Source organism: Cnephaeus nilssonii, assembly GCF_951640355.1.
Source record: "Cnephaeus nilssonii genome assembly, chromosome: 1".
NCBI classification, from domain to species: Eukaryota; Metazoa; Chordata; class Mammalia; order Chiroptera; family Vespertilionidae; genus Cnephaeus; species Cnephaeus nilssonii.
In genome coordinates, this window is record NC_137072.1 from 37,627,749 (window position 1) to 37,646,864 (window position 19,116).

Below are 19,116 nucleotides of genomic sequence, written 5' to 3' on the forward strand. Positions count from 1 at the left end.
ATTTACGGTTTTGGGCCTTTGCAGTAACAGGTGGCGAATTAATAATAATAATAAAAATAAAATAAAGGTGATGATGATAATAACAATAATAATACTAATCATAATAATGAAACCGAAGACCTACCTGATAGGAGGGAGTTGCCAACACAATACAAATACACCTCTCACATAGTTTGTGTTGAATAAGGTGATGCACTTTGCACCAGCTTTCTGAATATCCTGTTATACTTGTTTACAAATTCTTTTCCCAAAGCTGAGTGTTTTTATTGTCCTACTGCCTTTGCAATGGAGGAGAAAAGTGCTGCTCTGAAGCTGGGTCCCCTGTTGGGAAGGGAGGACAGTCTCTAGGCAAGACCTTCCATCAAAGAGAAAGTGGTGCTGCCTGTGAGATGGATCTGGGAGCTGAAGGCCTGCAGAAGCTCTGTGGAAACCTGGTTTCCTGGCTGGATTAAACACTCAGCAATGCGGAACAGACCCCCACATTTTATTGCAAGAAAAGCCTATTTTAAACTGCCCTCCTGACTCTTGCAATATTAAATGTAACTGCAGTTTGGAAGCTCCATGCCTTTGATCTCCCCTCACTGTGGACTTGCCCATTAAGCAGAAACTGGACATCTTCCAATGTAATCTTGTACATCAAGTATGCTAAGCATCCTCGATGATAAGAGAAAGGCAAGTTTTCATCTCTTGGGATCCTGTATTTATACCAGGGCACAGCAGGCAGAGGAGGGTGATGAACAGTTCAGGGGTGGGTTCCCGTAAAAGTTCAGGGAAGATGGTCAGGGTACCAGCTGTATGGCTGCACTATCTGTGGCGGTGAGTGTGGCTACTGTGTGATCAAACCCCTAACTAGCAAATCACAGATGCTGTGTATTGAGAGTTACTCTGTTATGTTTACAACCCATCAAACACAGCACTGGCAAACAAACCACGACAGTTGAAATGCAGGCTGATCATTATAATAGCTTTTCACAGTGCAGCTTCTTCAAGTGCTAAGATCTTTACTGAGATCTGCAGACAAGCCCTTTTCTCCTGGGATACAGGAGAGTTCTGAACTAGAAATGGCAGAACCGGAACATGGCATTTGGAGGAAAGGAAAGGAGGGAGAGGAACAGGGCCGGGGACATCTCCTAGTGTTTGATTGGTCCTGTGAATGCCAGTCTCACCCTTTGCACAACTCCAGGCAGGCTGGATCGAGCTGAGCCTCTGTGCAGAGAACAATACATCTTCAAAGCCTTGTGGGCCTTGCATGAAGGTGCAGGAAAGAATTCTTCCTCTGAGATCCTCCCAGAACCTGCCCGGGGCCCTTCATTCTTTCAGGTACCAGGTAGTTAGGGTATGTGGCCATGCAGCCAGTCCTCACATCCAGCTCTGTAAGGTTAATCCCACCCTCCACGATGTGACTCAGTCCATACGTTTGTGACCTTCCACGAAAAAGTGTTTGTTTTGCAGCTGTGATTACGGTAATGACCCTGTGCTCCTCCGTGGCCACTTTCATCTGAGGAACTTCAAGTACCTTCTAAACAATAATTAGCCATACCACTGTGTGTCCTTGGCAATTGAATAAATGAGGCACAATCAGCCTGAACTCTCTGAACCTTAATGACTTGCACTTAGTCCTTAGCGACAACCCAGCAAGAACAAAGGATGTCAGTGTCCAGTTCCTTAGTAGCTGGGAACAACAGTAAATTGGAAAAAAAAAAAGTATTATTTGAATCCTATTTTTAAATATATGTTTTAATGACACAACTTAGAAAAGGATGGTTCATTGAGTTTTCTCTGCCTTAAATGGGGAAAGAGAGGGAGGCACAAGGGGAAAATGAAGGAAAAAGAATAACTTGGAGGAAGGAAGAATGAGAAGTAAATGTTAGGAGGGAGGTGCCCACCCAATGGGACAGGTCTATCACATCCTAGCTATTTTAGCAAGTTATATAGCAGTAGCTTCATTTTAATGATGTTTGTGAAAGATTAAATGAGATAATATAATTCTTAGCCTACTGATTGGCACACAACAATTTTAACCATTGTTTCTACCTATATGAACAAGAGTAATAAACATTATAATTACTAGTAGTGTCTTAGATATTTTCCTGATGAATAATTTTAAGAGTATACTCTTGTAGCAGCTAAAAAGAAACAGATGTCTACAGATGGATGTTCAGCAGTAGCAGAGAGGCAGGTAAATGGGGAAAGAATTTTGATGGAAGAAGATTTCTTTTTAGCATTTCTTAACCCTAGACAGATATAAAATCAACCCTGAGAAGGAAAATAACATTAACCAGTAAAATATGCTGTGATTAATAGCTTCAGCCAAAGGTGTGTGGTTTTTTTTAGCTGAAATAGGTTATTGACTAAAATGTAATTCTGAGATATGGGTAGATATCACATAGACTATATGCCTGTAAATTCAAAAGCAGACAGTGATTCAGTGAGTGCTTTATATATATTCATTGATGAGGATAAAACTACGTAGAGATTTAGATATTCGGAGCAATGTGGCATCTTAGCTTACACTGTAAATAGAATAAAGAGACCTAGTTTTATTGTTTTCCTTATTTTCTTTTTCTATTATCATTTGTCTGTTTTTTTTAACACCCTGAAACAATGACTTCATTGGTGTACAGGTTCTTTCCTTGTCTGGAAGAGGCTGATGTGTTCCAAATTGCTCAACTCTGGGTTGTCATCATGCGGGATCTCTGCACAGACATGGGGTGGGGAGGGCCCTTCTGCATGGCTTCTCCTATCTGCATCCAGCTGCCATCTCACTTAAGCTGTACAGCCAAAAGTGTCCTACAGAATCCCAAGGAAAGACCGCCTGTATATCAAGGCAAATGATTAATTGGAGTGGCTGCACATAAAGAAAGCTTAGGTGTTGTTTTTGTGACCCTTTCATTGAACTGGATGTGACTTTTTTTTCTCTTCCAAGGTAGAGGATGGTTAACTGAACTTTCCCTTTTAAACTGAAACATCATTTGACCTCCATGCAGACTGTAGCTTTTCTCAGCGGCTCACCCCCAGATATTGTCATACATCTGTTAACCCTTGCATTTCAGGATGCTAAGCCATCATGGGCTCACTGCTGTTCCTGTCTGAAATTGACAATTATACAGTTCGGAACACAAACCTACAAGTAAACATTTTCCATGGAATGCTGTCTGTTAGCATTCTTCATTAAAGTAAGTGTTTTTTTTCCATTTTAATAATGCTATTATGAACAACAATCAGCTACACTGAGGCTATTTACAATGTTTGTGGAGTGTTCAAAGTCTCTTCTAATAATGCATGAGCACACAGCCAGCTGGAGGCCTGTCGACAGCAGCCATTCATGGGAATATCACTAATAAACTGCAGATGGCCGCTCTCCGGCATGCATGGGAATGGGCTGTTAGGACCTTCCCTGACATTCTCTACAGTGCGGCCTTGCATGTTTAAAACCGACATGCCCTGTTTACCAATGAGGGAAATCTTGAGTTTGGGGAGCTTTATGTTTATTTAGTATTAGAACAAAAACAGTCGCACATATTTTGGCTACTTAAAAAGAATGACTACTTCCACTTTATGAAGGGAGGAAGGGGGTGGTGAGAAAGTGAAAATCATAGTCCCTGTCCATGAATGAGTTCATCATTTCTCTCATCCTTTGTAGCCAAGTGGCCACTTCCTGTCATTAAAGCCCAAGCTTGCTGAATGGGGGTGAGGAGCCAAGGGAAGCCAGGGCTGCCTGGGGTTTTCAGAGGAGATAGTCATCTTTGCTTAATGAGTCAGCCTTGGAATCCACACTAATCTCAGGGCATGTATGGGAAGTGGAGGTGCCTGGGCTTTGGTCTGGTCTACTCCCCCTTCCACTGGGGAAGAGCGTCCTGGGGACGCTCTTCATTAGCATGGCTGTGCCAGCTTCCAGTGCCAAAGACCAAAGGACAACATGCGGCCATCTCCATCTTGTTTCCAATCTATGTGGATCAGCCAGTGCAAGGCACTGAGCCTTGAGAGACACCCCCGAAGTAATCATTGTATGCTCTTTTCCAGCATGTTTTAAAAGACATGTTGTTACTCTGCATTGTAGGGAGCCATGGAATAAGACTGGGAGCTCTAGGGCTCCAAGTCTAGCTCCACTTTCTGACCTGGGCAAGCCTCACTTTTCTGAGCTGGAGAATGGAAATGACCACATGTTCTAGGTCAACCTTATGGGATAGTTGTGATGGGCAAATGCAGAAATGTATATTCAAGAATGTACATTGATGTATATTTAAAATGTACATTGGCAAAGTATAAGGCATTAAACAAATGTGAAGTCTTTGTTTCTGTTCTTTCTTCTGAAGGGGGACAGAATATACCACCTCAAAACATGCCACTTGAGCCTAAGGATTATTTTGAGCTATAGGCACTGAACAAAACCTTAGGGTTAGGAGGGTGCTCAGTCCTCACTCTTCTTCCTGGAAGAGGAGATAAGACTCCCACGTGGAAGTTGTCTCCCCTGTACCAGGAGGAAGGTAGAATTCTTAGCATCCAGGAGAAGGAATTGAAGTCTAGGAAATTCTGTACAAACTGCCCTTGTTAAAATTATTTTTTATCTTTAGCCTCCCAAATACTCTAGTTACTTTTCCCCAATTGCCTCTCTTTGTTCAATGTAGTACAAAAGCATTTAGTAGTGAGTCTTCATTTCCTTATGAGAGCTCCTGTGTCACATAAAATGTATATGTGATGGACTTGTATGCTTTTCTCCTGTGTCTTGTGTCAATATAATTCTCAGGCCCAGGTAAAAACACTATGAAGGTAGAGGTTAAATTTTGCCTCCCCTATGCTCCCATCCTTTCCTCTCAGAAGCCTCAAAATCTCCATTAAACCAATCTACATCCTTTCTCCTAATAGAGGCACATCCACCCCCTCTTTCCTGCTATCCCACTCCTACATAGAAACTGTTGAAGTGAAAATGGAAACAGGTCTGTAGGGGGGAGACTGGCCCAGCTAAGTCCCCAAAGCCCCCGTGGGCACTGTTGAGTCAGGCAGTCCACCCTTGGGGCTATTGTTTTGTCATGCAGGACCAGATGCCTAATCTAACTGAAGACATCTTTCTTCAAGGGAAGACTCATGTCAACCAAACTCAGGGGTTGAGGTGGATACTGGCTACTACCATAAATGTCGTATGTGGCATGAGACATCAGTCCAGCTGGGCTGGTGTACAGAAATGCACATGACAGTCAACTGATGGTTTGAGGGACACAGAATCTGAACAAGATGGGGGAGTTGTTGGTTCAACTATAGGTGGCCTCAGGGGAACCTCCAGGACCCCAGTGGAGATGAGTTCCACGGGAAACCATGCTCACTCCCTCGTGGTAGACAGCCAGCCTGTGATGGTCTCCTCTGGAGAGCCCCCTGAGCTATAGTTCCAAGGAACAAAGACTTCACGCCCTCTTGGCCTATTGCCTTTTCAAGGAGACAGGCTAATGGGAGAGGGGGGAGGGATGGGAATCACTCCCTCTTCGAATCAAATGCCACCATGTACACTTACAGACTTATGGTATTGGTGCTTTATGATGGGAGTATCGATTTACTCATTGCTGCCTGGAAACCCACCTTCCTCTTTCCAGATTTATGTCATCACCCAGCCTCAATGAATGTGATATTGGTTAAAATGAACAATAATAGAGCTATGAGTGTTGAATATGGCCTTTGTCCCTAAATTTCTTATTGGTCTCTGAATAACTACCCTCTGAGTAGGATTTTCTTGGCAGTTCTTCTATTAACAAGCTTATATTTCTCTTGAGAAGAGCTTTAGGATGACCTGTATTTGATAGCAGCCTGGGTTCAATTTTAATTGGGCTATAAGTGGTAAATATTTGCTAATAGACTTGGGATGAATAATTAATTAGTACAAGATTGCTATGTACTGACCATTTATATGACAACTAATAGATAAGATCCAATAGTCTTAGTAAAGCAATTCTTTCTAACCTAATTGTTGAGAATTTAAGGTAGCTACAAAACTATTGTTTAAAAAATAAATGTGATTTTTTTCTTTAAAAATGTATTCTATTTTAATGGCTTATATGAAGAACATATCCCCTCTATATTGTTACATTAGTCCAAACAGCTGTCTTATTAAAAAATAAAAACTAGAATTAGACAAATTCTGTATCTTACCCCTTTATGGTATTTCTTTAAAAGAAGCTCAGTTTTGTTTTATTCTGCCAATGTATAAAGGTTGTATAACCTGGAAGTCCAAATTTTTAACAGCTTTATGGAGGTCTAACTTACATAATGTAAAATTCACCCATTTTAAGTGTACTATTCAATGATTTTCAGTAAATTTACAGAGTTGTGAAACTATCACCATAATCCAATTTTAAAATCACAAAAGGACCCCATTGCCCATCTGCAGTCACTCCTCATTCCCACACCAACCCCCCTGAATGCAACCAGGAATCTATTTTCTGTCTCTACTGATTTGCCTTTTCTTGGCTATTTTACATAAAGGAATCATATACTATGTGGTCTTTTGTTCCTGGCTTTTTTCATTCAGCATGTTTTCAGGGTTTACCCAAGTTGGAGCCTGTATAAATAGTTCATTTTTTAATTGCCAAATAATGTTCCATTATATGAATACTAGAGGCCCGGTGCACAAAATTTGTGCATGGGTAGGGTCCCTAGACCTGGCTGATAATCAGGGCTGATCTGTGGGGTGACTGGTGGGGTGATCACGGGCCCCCACTGGCACCTGCCTTGGCTGGCCTGTGGCCTGCGGGCTTGGGGGTAGCTTCTGCATTGAGCATCTGCCCCCCTGGTGGTCAGTGCGTGTCATAGCAACTGGTCGTTTCACCAGTAGTTCTGCTGTTTGGTCAATTTGCATATTAGTCTTTGATTATGTAGGATTATACATTTTACTTATCCAATTACTAGTTGATGGAGACTTGAATTATTTCCACTTTGGGGCTATTATGAAGAAAGCCACAAAGAACATCCCCATACAAATCTTGGTATGAATACATATTTCTGTTTGTCTTGGGTAGATTGCTAGGGTTAGAATTGCTGGATCTCATGATAAATTTATATTTAACTTTTTAAGAAACTGTAAATACTTTCTTTCTAAAGTGGCAACACAATTTATATTCCCATCCACAATATAGTAGAGGTTTAAGTTTCTTCATATCCTTCCAGAAATTAGTTATTATCTGCCTTTTTTATTGTAGTCATTCTAATGAGTGATATCTAGTGCAGTGGTATCTCATTGTGGTGTTAATGCTCATTTTCCTGATGACTAGGGATGTTGGGCATCTTTATATGTGCTTATTAGTCATGTTATATCTTCTTTGGTGAAATATGTGTACAGTTACGTTTATATAGTATTAAATAGGCTTTATGTTAATGGTATTTCATATTCCAGATTTTGAAAATGCATTTGATTATATATGAATGAACATTGACTATGTGAAATGTGCTGGGATATTTGTAATATTAAATGAGCATCTTCTATGTGAAATGTGTTGAACTAGTTGCTTTGTCACATACTCTAAAAAATCCTTAAACTATTGAGAACTGTGTAGCAATAACCCACATAAAAAGATAGACAATTCATGAATGTTGAGGACTATATCAGATTATTTCATACCGTGTTTTGATAGTTCAAAGGAAAAAAACTCTCTTTTATCTTGATAGAAGAGCGGTATCAAGGAAGGCTTAGAGAGGAGGCAGCAATTGGGCTCTATTTGTAGAAAGATTAAAAGTTCAGATATATGGAAAGTGAGATGTAAAGGAAGTATATTCCAATTTGGGTGAGTGACAATGCCTACAGCAGGGAAAACCAACTGTGCATATATGAAAAAGAAAGGATAATTCAGTTTAGATGGTCTATGGAATACATGAAGGGAAGTTGTTAGGGAGTTAGACGGATGTGATCTTGAAGCACTTTGAAATGCTAAGCAAAGGAGTATATACTTTAGTTTCAAGAACAAAGAGCCATTCAAAGATTTTCAGCAATTGAGGGTAATTATTAGGGCTGTTTTTCTGGAATAATTATTCTATGACACATATAAATCAGACTGGGGAAGGAAGAGAATAGAGAATAATAAAAAAAAAAAAACCACCACCTGAAAAAGGCATGACTTATGAGAGCACTGATGGAAAAAATAATAGAGACCAATGGGATAGAGGTTGGAGTTATTGAGTCCACAGGACTCAGCAGTTGATTTACTTGTGGAGACAAGATGTAGGAAAGCCAGAGAAGCCCTGCGGTTTGGTAGTTGATGAGAAACTGAGCGTGGCATTGAGTTTATAAAGGAAGGCACCATTAGTAGGGGTTTGAAACAGCAGGGAGAGACATGAGTTTGGTTTGGAACTCTTAGACTTAAGGTGCTAGTGAGTCACTAGTCTCTGTTGAGTGACACTGGAATCCTGGAACCACAGTTCAGCAGAGCTATCAGTGTGGTGACACTATAGAGAGGACGTTGTTAAGGCCATGAGATTAGGAGAAAATGTGTAGACGTAGAACAGACCCCAGGCCTTCCTTCATCTGAAGCCCAAAACTCCATTTACACCAGACACTCTCAGTACTTTTTACTGGAATCCTAAACTCTAGGACACTTCTAATTTTCATGATGCAGTAAGCACCAAGATTATAATATCTCTCTACTCTTTTTATTAACAAAATGTTGAAAATATTACAGATGTCCCTTTGTTTGTTTGTTTTTCCCATTACTCCCCTCCACCCTGTACTTAACCCTCCCAGGCCTTCACCACTCTATTGTCTATGTCCATATATGCATATGTTCCCCAGTTAAGGCCCCACCCTCACCTTCCCTCTGAAATTTGTCATGCTTCTATGTCTCTGGATCTATTTTGTTCATCAGTTTATTTTGTTCATTAGATTCCACATATGGGTGAGATCATGTGATACTTATCTTTCTATGACTGGCTTATTTCACTTAGCATAATGCTCTCCAGGTCCATCCATGCTATTGCAAATGGTAAGAGTTCTTTCTTTGTTACCGCTGCATAGTATTCCATTGTGTAGATGTACCACAGTTTTTTAATCCACTCATCTGCTGATGGCCATTTGGGTTGTTTCCAAATCTTAGCTATTGTAAATTGTGCTGCTATGAACATAAGGGTGCGTATATTCTTTCTGATTGGTATTTCTGGTTTATTAGTATATATTCCTGGAAGTAGGATCAATGGGTTAAATGGGAGTTCCATTTTTAATTTTTTAAGGAAACTCCATATTTTTTTCCACAGTGGCTGCACCAGTCCCTTTGTTCCATATCCTCACCAACATTTGTCATTTGTTGGTTTGTTGATGATAGCCATTCCTCATTGTCATTTTAATTTGCATCTCTCTGTTGATTGGTGGCTTTGAGCATTTTTTCATGTCTCTTGGCTTTCTATATGTCCACTTTGTAGAAGTGTCTATTTAGGTCCTTTGCCCATTTTAATTTGGATTATTTGTCTTCCTTTTGTTAAGTTGTATGAGTTCTTATATATTTTGGAAATTAACCCCTTATTGGATTTATCATTACAAATATATTCTCCCATGCAGTGGTTCTCTTTTCATTTTCTTGATGGTTTCTTTTGCTGTGAAGAAGCTTTTTTATTTTGTTGTAGTCCCATTTGTTTATTTTCTCCTTAGTTTCCTTTATCCTAGGAGATGTATCAGTAAACATATTGCTACGAGAAATGTCAGAAATTTTGCTGCCTGTGGCTTCTTCTAAATTTTTTATGCTTTCAGAACTTACATTTAAGTCTTTTATCCATTTTGAGTTTATTCTTGCATATAGTGTAAGTTGGTAGTCTAGTTTCATTTTTTCAAGTACCTGTCCAATTTTTCCAACACCATTTATTAAAGAGACTATCTTTACTCCATTCTATGCTCTTGCCTCCTTTGTCAAATAATAATTGAGCATAATGGCTTGGGTTGATTTTTGGATTCTCTGTTCTGTTCCATTTACCTATATGCCTTTTCTTGTGCCAGTGCCAGGCTGTTTTGGTATTATGATTCCTCCAGCTTTCTTCTTCTTTCTTTCTCTTTTCATTCTTGGGGGATTGCAGATAACCCTTGAATGCTCATTGATAAGCCTTCCAACACTTTGTCTAGTGTTTTCTTGACTTCATCTGTTCTAACAGCTTCTATTTCCTCTCTAGATTGGCTACCATTGCACACAACATCTTGGAATTGTTGTCTTATGTATTTTATCCTCTTTTCCAGGACACAATCTTCTAATAGCTCCTGGGTCCAAGTAATCAAACTAAAACCCTCCCTGCTCTGTCAGTGTGTGAACTATAGCCATTTGTCTTTAAATTTTTATTGTTACTCACATGTGACACAAACATGAGCATCTTTAAGCATAGGGGTCCACCATGTGCCAAGAACAGCACTGGAATTAACTCTTAAATGTGGCCTCCATTGCTCCTGATTCAAATCCAATGAAGATGCGACATGATGTTTTTCTCATTCATTCATTAAAAATGTATGTGTGAAACTACTGTCATAGTTTCCCTGCCTAATCCTGTTTACTGAAACTGGCTCTGGACTTCAAGGTAGAATAGGATCTAATATACTCAGTAAAACCCTGAGAAATAAAAAGGGGAAAGGCCCCATAAAGTTACTGTGATGGAGCCCACCTCCACTGGTGATGTTGTTCTATAGACCCGGAGATGAGTTTCTCTCTGGCCCAGGGCTTCTCAGGCTTCCATCCATGCCAGGCAGCTCTAGCTGGGATTTACTATAACACCTCTTTTTCACTAGCTAGCCTCATCCTCTCTCTAACAGACTCCAGAGGAAAACAGAAAAAGGAAAAACAAGAGAGACTTCTGAATCTCGGTCCTACCTCCCAGAGTTGTGAGGATTCTTTGTAAACTGTAAATTGGTAAAGTGCAATAACAGAATTGCCAAGTATTATTCATTGTGTCTGATGGCAAAACAGCTACTCCTGGTACCAATTTCTGTATCAAGATGGTTAGTTGCAACCAATAGTAACTCTGAATAGTGTGAGAAGAAAATAAAATTTTAAATGGCTATTGGGAGGTTAGGAAATGGGCCAAGGCAACCGAGGCTTAGCGGCCAGAGTCACAGCCAAACTTGTCCCACAGACAAGCCTTTGGAGGCACTTCTGACACCACCCCAGCCCCTGGGCACCAACCAGGCTTAAGGTCCAGCACCACCAGCACTGCCCACAGGAGGCTGCTCGGCTGCTGTGGCCCCAGGACTGAGTGTGATCATTTCTACTTCTACTGAAATTCCTTCTCCATCTCCACCTTGCATCACTAGCCCTGTTATTCTGCTAGGGCTGCCAAAACACAGAGCCATAGACTGAGCACCTTAAACAACACGAGTTTACTGTGTACCTTTGGAGGCCAGAGTCCGGGATCTGGGTGTCCGCGGGGTTGGTTCTTTCTGAGAGCTTTGATGGGGATCTAGCCCAGGACTCTTGCCTTGGCTTGTAGATGGCTATCTTCTCCCTGTGTCTCTTCACATCGTCTTCCCTTTGCATTTCTGTGTCCAAACTTTTCCTTTTTATTAGGACACAAGTCATATTGGATTAAGGCACACCCTAATTATTTCATTTTGGTGACCTCTGTAAAGACCTTATCTCCAAATAAAGCAACATTCTGAGATGTTGCTGGGTCTAGGACTTGAACACATGAATTTGGAGTAGGGGGTTACAATTCAGCTGGTAACACTACTTCTGCATACAAAGTGTCAAACAGGGCTTATGCAATCCTGGTCTGCATCCCAGTTTGGGGAGAGTAGAGTGAAGAAAGAGTGGATGCAGACTTTAGGTCTTCTTTAGTGTCCCCAGCACTCACACAGGAAATTCCCCAGGCATGGGAAGGGTCGAGATCCCAGATGGCTGAAATTGTACATGTTTGTGTGTGTTAGTGTATATAGTGTGTGTGTGTGTGTGTGTGTGTGTGTGCCTTGCCATCCAAAAGAAGAATGCTCTAACCTAAAATTCCTAATGGTGAGGACACTAACCCCTTATTTTCATAACCCAAGCACCATTAAATTGCCTTTCACCGATAGTTGCTAAAATCTGTGAGATACACACAAATAAGATTTTAAAGCCACTAAGTAATACAGCTATTAAAATAGAGTAAAGAAATATCATTTAATAAAATGTGTACTAGACAGTGAAAAGTGTGGGCCAACTTTATGGGTGCTTCATAAATGTCATATTATATTTTTGTAACTTTACTGTAGGAAGCCACAACTTATTGTGACCCTAATATGTTTTTTAAAAAGCCTAGTAGGCCCTTTTATGTCTTGATATTATGGCCAAGCTTAGCCTGAGCTGGTCGTCTACTAGTACATGGGAATTTAAATACTGCTAACATTTTGATTCCAGTGAAAGCATTATCTCACCAAAAAATAATGTGCTTCATCATGTCTTTAGGAAGCATGTATTTTGTACACAACCATGGAGTGCTGGCCTTAGGTTACAGAGTTATCAGAGCAGGAACTTCATGCCAAACCAACATCTGGTAACCAATGCTTTCAACAGAACTATAACTGATGCATGATGAAAACAAGAACCAGAGAACATGGTACAGAAGGTCACTCATATGTCAGGGTCAGAGCAATAGCCAAGGAAATGTGGTTGGTCCAGGAAGACTTGTAGAAATTTTGAGCTGGATTATACTAAAACATGTTACTGATTAAATAAAAATTGAGGGCAGGGAGAGTCACGGCTTTGTTAAAATAACTCCATTTTTTTACCATTCTAAATCCAACCTGCCCGTGAGAAGGCACCTTCTCAGGCTCTTCCTGACACAACTTAAACAAAACCCCAAAGTAGTTTTTGATATTTACAGATTTCATAATCTGGTCATTGCCCAGACAAATATTGACCGTCCAGATGGGCCGCTTCTCAAGGAGACTTTGCAAAGTCCTGTTCTTGCCCATTGCCTCCCAGAAATGCCTTCCTCATGGCCGCTGGGGACTGGAGTGCAGGCCACTTTCTCTGGTCCCTGAAATATGACAGGAACTGCTTGGGAGGTAGCTGAACCAATTTTGAGAAAACTAATGTGGGTCAGTAATTTGAGGCTAGTTTCAAATCTTTCAGTAAACATCATTCCTCTCAATTCTAAGAGAGAGAGAGATACGGTTTCAGAAAAATATGTAAACATGTTTTTCCCTAAGATTTCTGTATTTCCTGTGTCCAGTGAAGCCAGAAATACCACAAGTGCAGCCTTTCTCTCAGTATTTTTCCACTTCTTGGCCGGGTCTCGGCCAGAACACAGCAGAGCAGAAATGAACCATAATAATAAAAACTGGGCCCCTTCCAGGAAACCTGTCAAAGGAATTCAAACTGTTCCCGCCAGTTCACCAGCAACAATGATTAGAGGAGAACTGGTCTGTGTCACCTCAGTCAGAAGGCTGGGAAAAGTGACAGCAGAGAAAATGTCCCTCTTCTTCATGCTCCTCAGATCCTTTGTAATTGGAGCCATGGGTTTTGTAGGTTTCTACATCTAAGCCACTCATTCTGAGGGAACAGGGGTCCAGAGAAGTGGATCTGAGATCAAAGCCAGTCCAGGGAAAGAGGCCAGGGCTCCTCGTCAGCGTCCAGGCCGTTCTCCATTCCCCTACTTAGCTCTTGGCTCAGACCACCAGGGCCACGCAGGTGAGGAGGAGGAGCCTGCAGCTGCCTTGGCAGCCACTGCACGTCACCCTCCTTGAAGCCCTCTCCAAAGATGTCCAGCCTGGATGGGATCTGCGCCACACACTGCAAGGGACTGAGCCTACTGGCCCGATTCCACCTGGTCACTTAGAAATTCAGACTTTGGGAGCAGCAGCAAATGTTTGAGCACGTCTCTGTTTTCCTGTGATTATCAGGCCATTCAGTCATGATGGCACTGCCGTGAACTTGGCGTGTAGCCTCCGTTTTCCTAATCTATAAGAGGGTGATAATGAGGGCTGGTGAAGTGGCTCAGCACAGTGCCTATACATATCACCATTTGTATTAAATCACTAGTATTAAATTAGTATTAGACATGGTTGGTGTTTTTCCATAGATAGCATTTGCTGATAAATGTGAGCAATGCTTAATTACCAAATAAGCTGGAAGAGTTCATTGTCCTGGGTTCATTGGAGACAGTGGTGAGGAGTCAGTCAGAGGTTGTAGTGACTCATGTTGCCTTTATTCAGCTTTGGGCACTTTCTGGAGGATCTGGAATTCCCATGGGCCATGAATGAAAGCTCTTCTTCAGCATTTACTTTTGTATTTCCAGCCCTTAAAAAGAGAACTATCATGAAAAAATGGGTTGTATATAAGGCAGTCTTTTTAATGCGTTTGAGTGCTCAAGAAGAAAAAAACAACACTCTTTTCAACATTAAGAGCAGGAAAGTAGATATTTTCAAATGCCAAAAAACAAACTAAGAAACTGTGAAGCTTCCTATTAGTGCGTTTGAGGCAATCCTATTACTGCTGAGATTCCAAAGCACTGGCTTTGAACAGAAGAAAAGCCACCTGTCAGGGAAGTTCATCCACACACACTGAGCTGGAGAAGTCACGCTCTTTCTCTCATAAAATCCTAAAACAGATGATTCACACAGCCAAGAGCTGAGCTGGATTAATTAATTTGGCTAATTTGAAATAATATGGCATTTTGACAGCATAATTTAGCCTCAGCTCAGTGATGAAAAACGGAGATCTTTCCCCAAGTGTTTCGGTCTTGGAATCATGTTAATTTTATGTTCACCTAATTAGTAATTCCAATCACAGGAGGAAGGAAAAGAAAATACGTTGCCTCAGTGCACGCTCAATAATTCTGTGCCCCTGCGGACATCCACGCTCCTGAGTGCTCGCTGGAGACTGGGCTGCTTCCACCCGATAATGGACGATAATGGATGGATGGGGCTCTCACGCCGCGTGCGTCTCAGGGGGAGATGCGGGCTGATGACTCCCAGGACGGGAGCACTCTACCCAGCACATCACTCCCGCCTTCAGGAGCACTTCCTCCTAAAAACAGGCAGCTATGAAGTTTATTTATTGTCAAAATAGAGTGTTTCCTCCCTCTCCTTCAATCTTGTATGAAAAACCAAGCAGAGATCTTGTCATGATCCGGGCCTAGGAAGCTGGGCATGAGTCCTGGAGGCATGAAGCAGTTACACGTGGAGGGGCCCTGGATCCCAGGTTCGCACCGTGACACAGGGGAAAGAAGACCAGAGTGAACCTGCGCGGTAGTTAGTAAAGGAAGAAGAGTGAACCCTAAGTGTCAGCCAACACCAGGGGATAGACAGCAGTGTGGCAAGGAGGACGGGGTTTCGCAAAGGGCAGCCCACAGCCAGAGGGGCCGAAATGAAGGATGCCTGTCTGTGCTGCTGTATTTCAGACAACAGCCTGATCCCTCCCTCCTGAGAAGGGTGTGGCACATCTGAAAGAAGCCAGCAGGACCAGAACCTGGTTTCTGTGCCTCCAAAAGCCACCCCTACTTTTGCTTTGCTTCCTACATGTTGTTTAAAGTCAGAGGAAATTGCTTGCTTTCGGGCAGTTAGAAAGCATTTAGTTGAGAGTTACGAGGCCATGAATATCACCCAGCCCAACTCTTATTTTACATAGGAACACTGAGGCCCAAGTAGTTAAATGACACCCCCCCCACCCCCAAATCAATTATGAAATCTAAGATTGCAGCCCAGTCTCCTAAGCAGGGCTGACTTCCTATGGGTTTCAGATGGGAATGTATTGGGGGAAATAAAACAAAACCGATGAGAAGTCACAGTCAGGACGAGAACCAAGAAGGCAAAGGGGTGGTCAGTTCCAGGTGCTGGACATCCACTGGTGCAGGACTGCTCACACTTGTAGGGGCACGAGCTGACTGTCTGCTCTCCTGTGGACCTCACACCACCAGATGGAATGCTAGCCCTTGGGCGTCACCTGAGCTCTTTTCCCAGAGTGAGCCCCCACTTTCCACCTGCAGCAAAGGCCCTTCCCACCCCTGTTTGCCTTCCCATTCAGAACTGTCACCGAGTGCTTTCATCCTGTGGGCTTAGTGTCCTCATCTACAGAAGCCATGGCTGCTCAAAACTCCAGATTTGTTGTGGTTCATAGTCTGTGTTCTTTTGATCTTTTCTTTGAAATCAATTTCCCCTTCCATTCACTGGCACAACCTTTGTATCCCTTCATACTCAAGGTGGCAATTGTCCTAACTTCTCCCTCCCTCCCTGTCCCCATCCCTCCTGCACTTTCCCATCAGATGAAGCTCTTCACATGCCCATTCCCAACAAGTCACTTCCTAGTGGCCCTGTTCAAACACCTTACATGGCTCCCCGCCACTCACATCACAAATTCTCCTTTGCTGGCTCTCAAGCTTATGCACTGTGTGACTACTGGCCACAATCCTGATGCATTGATAGCCATCCCCAGCTGCCTGGGACCAGACATACACACTTTTCCCTCCTGTCTCCTGTCCATGAGGAGGGAGCTTCGAGAATGCATGTACCTGGTCATACAGGTGGAATGTCACACCAGCCGGTGGCTCTCACCTTCCCTACCCTACCTTCTATTTGAGTGCCCAGGAAAGCCTTGGTGTGAGAGGTGTGGGTGTGGCTTCAGAAAGAGCTAAACAAGGTGTTTAAAGTGGCTGAAAGAGGTAAGCCTGAGGATTGTTTTGTTCACACAACTCACTCGGCCCCTCTGGACTCCTTCCTCTTTCCCTGTGGCCTACCCACTTCTCCCACTTCCTTCTTCCCAGGAAAGAGCTGGCGGCTCCCCCAGGGCAGTGCTCATGCTTGACCGCTCCATGCGTCTCACTGTTTCTTTGTGTTCCCAAGCAGACAGCCTGAGTTGGCATTATCAGGCCAGTGGCTCTGACCCCTCAAAGAGCAACGGCAAACTGAATTTTCACCAAATTTTATCACCTTTTCCCTTCACATCTCAGAACTGAATAGGTCTCTAGGGGTGAGGTCAGGATGGGGTTCAAGGGAATATTGAGTAAAAGGAGGCAGAGGTGTGTCTAAAACTATGCCAAGAGGACTTATTAACCCCCACTGTTACACTGACTCTCAGGGTCAATGGGGCAGAGAGGGAGTGAGGAAATGAGGAGTTCCAGAACTTGGGCCATGACCAGCGGGGGTTCTCATATATCTATTTTATTGGATGCTGTGTTAGTCAGGGTTCTGCAGAGCAATTGGCAAATTTGATTATGGGGGCTGGCAAGTCCGAAATATGCAGGCTACACCAGCAGACTGGAGACCCAGGATGAGCTGATATTGCAGTTCTAGTCTGAAGGCCGTCTCCTGGCAGAGTTCCCCCCTTTTCAGTCAGTCTGAAGGCCTTCACCTGATTGGATGAGGCTCACCCACATTGGAGAGCAACCCACCGCACTCACAGTCCACTGATTTAAATGTTCATCTCAACTAAATATAATACCTTTATATCAGCGTCTAAATGCATGTTTGACCAAACACCTGGTGCCATGGCTCAGCCGGGTGGACACACAAATTTAACCATGACAGATACTAATCTCATGATGCCCGGATGAGCCAGGCTAAAGGGCTATATCAGGACACACAGTCACATGCACCTCTCACACCTGGGGCTCTCCCATTCTCCTCCTGGAGCTCTGTCCTGCCCTCTTAACCGTCTGAACTAGTCCAGTTTTCTTACATTCCTGCTTCCTGACACTTCTTCCGGAAGCCAGTCTTGTCTCAAAAGCCCTCGATCTCTCTCTCCTCTGAGACTCTGCAGAACTTATGATCTGTGTCACTCCCAAAGCCCTTGCCACATACTGAATTATTTGGCAGTCTGTCTCTGTGTGCACAGAGACATTTTATCTCCCCATGGACCAGGGCTGAGTCCATCTCTCATATTTGAAAGCACGTAGACCCTTGTTCTCTCTCGTGAACATAGTGCGCTCTCCTTCTCAAGTTAATAAAAGTAGAGAGGTTCTTTCATTGACCTGAATTTATTATACTGTTCCTTTTCTAAATGTACTAGTTAACATTAGACCCTGGGATCAACAATTTAGGATCACTAAATAACTCAAATACAGTAAATTGCAAAATGTACCTGTGACCTCAGGAATGTTCTAAATATAAAACAAGGACTGTGCTGTTGGTAGTGGACATAGAAAACCATACTTATTTCTTAGGAGGATCCATGCAACTATGAGTTATATCTCAACAGGGATTTCAAAAGATCTAGCCTTGTATAAAGAGCGTATTTGAAAACCAGTTGCTATAATCTGGGGCCACAATGCAAACAGTGGCATGTGCGGGGCTGGGCCTGTGAGCCCTGCTTCTTTGGCAACATAGGTCACATAAACAGCAAGGAGGATAAACCAGGAATGAAGAGTCCACAGCAGAACTCACCAATGGTGCCCTGGTAGAATATGCAAACCCTACTCTGACACACACACCCGTCTAACCCTGTATATTCTGGTCTTGTTCAGGTTAAAGCTTTCTTTACATTCTCATTTTGAGATTACCCATTTTCCTTTCCTCTCTTTTCTAAAACTTAAAATTTTATCTCAACCAACATGAGTGCCTTTTAAGACAAAACATCTACCCTAATCAACCTTTGGTCAATTTTCTGGGATCACATTAATGCGGCAGTCAGATAAGAATGACCCTTACAATACCAAGCAGTAGTTGTCAGTTAAACTCCTTTCAATTTCAAAGGAGGAAAGAAAAAGAAAAAAAGAAAAAACTAACTTGTTTGTTCTGGGACTAAGGACCAAGTCATTCCTTTTCATATTTTTTCATTGTGAATAATACCTGTCTGACACGCTTGTGGCAGAAAGCTGAGCAGGAGGAGAGAGTACAATTGACTTGGTAAGTCTTGTTAAGCCACCCCCTGAACCCCAGGGCCTCGCCCACAGGCATGGTACCCAGGAGGAGAATCCTGCCTCTGGCTCCCAGGCCTCCCAGGGCAGGTTGGGCCAGGAGTAGACTCCTGCTCCCCCACCCAAATGCAGGGCTGGCCATGCTTCTGCCATACAAAGTGCTCCCCTATTGGTGGGGATTAAGGGTCTCAACCAGAGCCTGATGCTGCCACTGCCAAAGACAGCAGGGCCTGTCATGTGTCCCCTCCTCTCCGCCTGCTGGGTGTGTTCCGCACCACACACTTCTATGTACTGCACACTTCTGTGGGCCCTGCCAGCATTTCACTGCCTCCTGAAGTCCTGACCCCC